Raw genomic sequence first — 6,000 nt, forward strand, 5'->3', positions numbered from 1 at the left:
AGGGGATGGTTGCAGACACTGACCTAGTCGTCCTGGATTCTGATTCGGACGATGATCATTTCAGCATGTAGTTGGGAGTGCTGGGGTGTACTCCTCTGGACAGGATTTGGGTAGGAGTAGCGTTACAACTCTGGTCGTCATGTTCTTATTTTGGGGCAAGGTAGGTCCCCGACCGTTAGCTTTTTGTGTGGTTTTTTTTATGGAAATCACAGAGAGTTGGTCAGACTAGGAGGTCTTGTTTAGGCCGTTTTGGGCTGACCTACTTTCGTTTTGGAGGACTGTATTACGAACACTTGACCTTTTACTTTGGTTTGTACATATTTCCCACGGGCACTACTTTCGGTTACTTTCCCGTCACTGGAGGATACTCGTGACGTGGCTTACTACTTACAGCGGGGGCTGTAAATATATTGTACATTAGTTATGTTTATCTTTCGCTGTAGAGTCTTTATTTCGACAAGTCTTTTATTTTATTATCTAAACAAATCGGAAAAAAATATTCATGTTTTTCCGCTTTATTTTCTTTTTGGTTACTAAAGTGACGCCACCGAAATCGGGGTGTTACATTGTGGTATCAGAGCTTGTCGAGTCTTTCGAGAGTCTTGGGGAATAGGTCTTCTGTGCTAGGTTGTGTGACTCTGCAAAGAGTGAAAATTGATTGTCTGCCAAGCGATTTTTCACTTAGAATTGATTGAAGTTATTGCTTAATCATATTGTATAATTATGCTAGATGCTATCCTGTGATGAGTACTAACTGTTTGTTTGACTTAACAGAACATGGTGAATTCTAACCAACTAGCTGAGATGATGGCCACTATGGCCCAAGCTGTGACTGCACAGGCTAATGACAATGCTATGAGACGCGCTGCTGAGGAAGCACGTGACCAACATTAGCGTCAGAGAGAAGTGACTCTGGATCAGAACAAGGGGCTGAATGACTTCAGGAGACAGGATCCACCTAAGTTTTCGGGTGGTACTGACCCGGACAAAGCGGACCTTTGGATCCAAGAGATTGAGAAGATTTTCGGTGTGTTGCAGACTGCTGAAGGTGCCAAGGTAGGCATGGCAACTTATCTGCTACTTGGTGATGGTGAGTATTGGTGGAGAGGCACCAAGGGAATTATGGAAGCCAATAACGAGGAGATTAACTGGAACTCCTTTCGAACTGCATTCCTGGAAAAGTATTTTCCAACTAGTGCTCGGGACGAGCGGGAGGCACTGATGACCCTATTTTAGTAGTGTTTTTAGGGTCATTTCTTTGTGTGTTTTGAGTCTTTTTGTTGAGTCTCATGTAGTGTTTCATGCATTCTCATGCATTTTTATCTTTTCTTTAGTCTTTATTTGGCTTTAGTAATTTAGTAGTCTTATAGGGAGTTTTCTTGCATTTTGAGTAAAGTTTAGGACTTGCATGGTTTTATTGTGTTAATTGAAGGATCTCATGTGCTAATAAGCTCTTTGAGCTTCTAGAATTGTCCTTGGCTTGTTGGTTAAGTTTCAGATTAGGAACTGAAGAAGGAAGAAGGCCAATAAGCATGGAATTGATGGAAAACTTAAAGAGGATTGGAAAGAGGAGTTTCAGAAGCCAAAAAGCCTTTTTCAGGCGAGCTTAAGCGCCTAGGCGCTGGGGAGTGGGCGCCTAGGCGCCAATTGGGTCCAGAGAGCATGTTTTTGCATGCAATTGGCGCTCAGGCGCTCTGAATTGGCGCCTGAGCGCCCAGACTCGACCTGTTTGCCTATAAATAGGCTTTTTGTCATTTCTTTTGTACCTTTTGTCATTTTTATCATATTTTCATAAGTTAGAAGAGAGAGTTTGAGTTTTGAAGCTTGAGGAGCTTTCCCTAAGCCCTTTGTTCCAGGTTTTATCTCTATTTTCTAGCATGGATTTCATAGCCATGTTTGGCTAAAACCCCTTTTGTTTTGGGTTCTTTGTAAGACTTTGAATGTTTTAGCTATCAATCCTTTTCTATTCATGTTGTTCTGAGTAAACCCTTGAATCTCACTTCTATGATTTATCTTCCAAGCTTGAATGCATGCTAGCTTTTTACTTTTCTATAAACATAACGATAGTTTGTTATAGAATTGGGACTTGTTGTGAGATTACCTCTTCTATACTTGCTGCTAGGAATAGAGGAAGGGTTGAGGTTTGTTGGCCTGAAATGCATGCTTAGTGCTTCTAACAAATGTTTAGGTTATCAAGGAATTGAATCTATCTTTTGATTAGAAAGGGTTTTCTTTACGAGGCATCGATAGATGACTATCTAGGCTAGAACATCAAGGAGAGACTCAGGATTAATTGAATAGGAAGGTTTGCTAAAACTGAATTTGTTGAGCAAGAACCCAAGGCAATCTCATCTCTGAATTTCAATCGCTTTATTACTTGATCACTTGTCTTTTTACAAACTCAAGAAACAACCAATCATCAAAACTGAATTTTACTCGCTTTTCCACCTTGAACTTGACTCTTAAACTGAATTCACATTCCAATTCCCTGTGGTTCGATAAATTAAAACCCGGAGATATCTGTGCACTTGCAGATTGACCAACAAGTTTTTGGCGCCGTTGCCGGGGAATTGTTTTGCGATTTTTGGTTTAAGTTTTAAGTTTTAACTTGTCTAGAATTGGTGCTACTAATCTTTCTCTGTTGAGTGTCATACGTAGGTTGCTTTCAAGAGAGGCACCACCATGGGTGGCCGCATGACAGAAGAGGAGATGCAAGCCCACATTGAGGCAAGGATCCAAGAGGGTATCACCCTCCGCTTACGTGAACAAGAAGTTGAGAATGCCAACCGAACTCTTCGGGAACTAACTTCGGGGTCCATGAGCTTTGACTATCCCGGGAGTATTGTCATTCCCGAAGGAGTGGGGAACTTTGAATTAAGACCAGCATTCATCAACATGGTGAGCCAAAGCCAATATGGTGGAGGTTCCTCGGAAGATCCTCATGCTCATATGGAGAAGTTCATCCGGAATTGCAACACTTATCAGGTGGTGAATGTTTCTACAGAAGCAATCCGGTTGAGCCTATTTCCCTTCTCTTTGAAGGACGCAGCAGAGGATTGGCTGAACTCACAACCTCAAGGGAGTCTAACTACTTGGGAAGACCTTGCAGAAAAATTTACAACGAGGTTCTTCCCAAGGTCCCTCTTGAGGAAATTGAAAAATGACATCATGACGTTCACACAATCCTCAGATGAAAATATTTATGAGGCTTGGGAGCATTTCAAGAAGCTTTTGAGGAAATGTCCTCAACACAATCTCACCCAAGCCGAATGTGTGGCGAAGTTCTATGATGGGTTACTATATTCATCACGGTTTGGTTTGGACGTGGCTTCAAGTGGGGAGTTCGATGCTCTTTCCCCACAAGAGGGGTATAATTTGATAGAGAAAATGGCGATGAGAGCCATGAACTCCGAGAATGAACGCCAAATCCGAAGAAGTTCTTTTGAAGTGGAAACTTATGACAAGCTCATAGCCTCCAACAAGCAACTCTCCGAGGAAGTAGCGGAAATGCGGAAGCATATAAAGGAGACCAAGTCAATTGGAGCGAGAGTAACTTGTTTGGAGTGCAAATTTTGTGGTGAATCTCATGATAGTAACCAGTGTACTGTTAATGATGATGTTGGCAAGGTCAGAATATTGACTCAAGGAGGAAAAGCTCCAACCTCAGAACAAGGGCCTCTTGTCCAGCCGCAATTTGTTGTAAAGACGGTTGGCAAGAAGAGTCTTGAGGAGCTGATTGAGAGATTCATTGACCATACATCGAGCAATTACAAGAGCCATGATATGGCTATCAAGAGCTTGGAGAGTCAATTGGGACAGCTAGCAAAGCAAATGTCCGAGAATCACAAAGGTAAGTTTTCCTCCGAAACTTTAACTTTGACTGAGCAAGAAAATACTGCTGTGGTTTATACTAGGAGTGGAAGAGTGTTACATGAGCCAGAGGAAAAAATTGAGGGAGAGAAAAATGAGGAAGCTGAGGTAGAAAGAGATGAGGGTGTCATGGAGGAAAGAGCTAGAGAGTCCATTAGGACTAGAGTTGTAAATACCCATACTCCTGAACTCCGCAAGATTCCATTTCCCAAGGCTTTGGTGAAGAAAAATTTAGATAAACGATTTTCTAAGTTCTTTGAAGTTTTTAAGAAACTCCATATTAATATTCCTTTCTCCGAAGCCTTGGAGCAAATGCCAATCTATGCTAAGTTCATGAAGGATATCCTCAGTAAGAGAAGGAAGTTGAGTGAGGTCGATGAAACTATTTTGATGACCGAAGAGTGTAGTGCCATTTTGCAAAGAAAGATGCCCAAAAAGAAGAGAGACCATGGGAGCTTTACTATTTCGGTAGAGATAGAGGGGTTAACTGTGGTAGAAGCCTTGTGTGATTTAGGAGCGAGTATCAACTTGATGCCGCTTAGTATGTTTAAAAGGTTGAACTTAGGTGAGGTTACCCCAACTATGATTTCTTTGCAAATGGCGGATAGGTCCTTAAAAACCCCTTACGGGATCATTGAAGATGTTGTGGTTAAGGTGGATAAGTTTGTCTTCCCAGTGGATTTTGTCATTTTTGACATGGAAGAGGACTCTAAAGTTCCTCTCATATTGGGGAGACCATTCTTAGCCACTGGTGAGGCTGAGATTAAAGTGGCTAAGGGAACTCTAACTTTGAAAGTAGGTGAAGATGAGGTCCTCTTCAATATTTTTGACTCTTTAAAACACCGAGCGGATGAGGAAGTTTTCCGATGTGAAGTAGTGGATGAGCTCGTGTGTGAAGAGTTTGTTAGGATATCTATTAAGGACCCCTTGGAAACAACAATCATGGAGGGGTTAGAGATAGAGGACCAAAATCTTGAGAGGGAACTTGATTCTTTGTATCATGAGGTGAATGCTACTCTATCTCAATTATAATCTGTCTCATCTCTTGCCACCAGAAGCATTTGGAAAGAAGAGTTAACTAGGGATGAGGAGATTCCAATTGAGGAGAAGAGTGAGCTCAAGCCACTCCCTTCCTCTCTCAAGTATGCTTATCTTGAGGAAGGTGAGAATAAACCTGTTATTTTGAATAGTTCTCTCACTCCCTTGGAAGAGGAGAAACTCCTCAGAGTTTTGAGGGATCACAAGTCAGCTTTGGGTTGGACTATTGATGATATCAAAGGTATTAGTCCTGCGATATGCATGCATAAAATTTTGTTGGAAGAAAATTACAAACCTATAGTCCAACCTCAAAGAAGACTTAACCCTTCCATGAAGGATGTGGTGAGGAAAGAGATAATCAAATTGCTTGATGCAGGTGTGATTTATCCAATTTCGGATAGTGAATGGGTAAGTCCCGTTCAAGTGGTTCCCAAGAAAGGAGGCATCACTGTGGTTGCCAATGAGAATAGTGAGTTGATTCCCACTCGTCAAGTGACGAAGTGGAGGGTTTGTATTGACTATCGAAGGCTGAATTCGGTAACTAGAAAGGATCACTTTCCTTTGCCCTTCATAGATCAAATGCTGGATAAGTTGGCTGGACATCAATACTACTGTTTTCTTGATGGCTATTCCGGGTACAACAAAATTTGTGTTGCACCGGAGGACCAAGAGAAGACGGCATTCACTTGCCCTTACGGCGTGTTTGCTTATAAGAGAATGCCATTTGGGCTTTGCAATGCCCCAGCTACTTTCCAAAGGTGTATGTTTGCTATTTTCTCTGACTTGATAGAGACTTGCATCGAGATTTTTATGGACGACTTCTCTGTTTTTGGTCCGAATTTTGATGCTTGTCTAGGGAATTTAGCCTTGGTTCTGAAAAGATGTCAAGAGACCAACTTGGTCTTGAATTGGGAGAAATGCCATTTCATGGTTAGGGATTGCATAGTTCTTGGACACAAGGTGTCCGAAAAGGGGATTGAGGTTGATAGGGCTAAGATTGAAGTCATTGAAAAGCTCCCTCCCCCGACTAACATCAAGGGTATTAGGAGTTTCCTCGGGCATGCTGGATTTTATAGGAGGTTTATTAAAGAC

At 41.9% G+C, this 6,000-nt stretch overlaps 1 non-coding gene across 1 annotated transcript; it reads right to left on the reverse strand.

Annotated features, from left to right (window-relative positions):
* Positions 1 to 3,150: 3,150 nt before the first annotated feature.
* Positions 3,151 to 3,257, reverse strand: LOC130716346 (small nucleolar RNA R71). Its single transcript, XR_009011964.1, has one exon. It is a non-coding gene; the product is annotated as a small nucleolar RNA R71 (small nucleolar RNA).
* Positions 3,258 to 6,000: the final 2,743 nt, after the last annotated feature.

Source organism: Lotus japonicus, chromosome 4 (genome assembly GCF_012489685.1).
Source record: "Lotus japonicus ecotype B-129 chromosome 4, LjGifu_v1.2".
Taxonomy (NCBI): Eukaryota; Viridiplantae; Streptophyta; class Magnoliopsida; order Fabales; family Fabaceae; genus Lotus; species Lotus japonicus.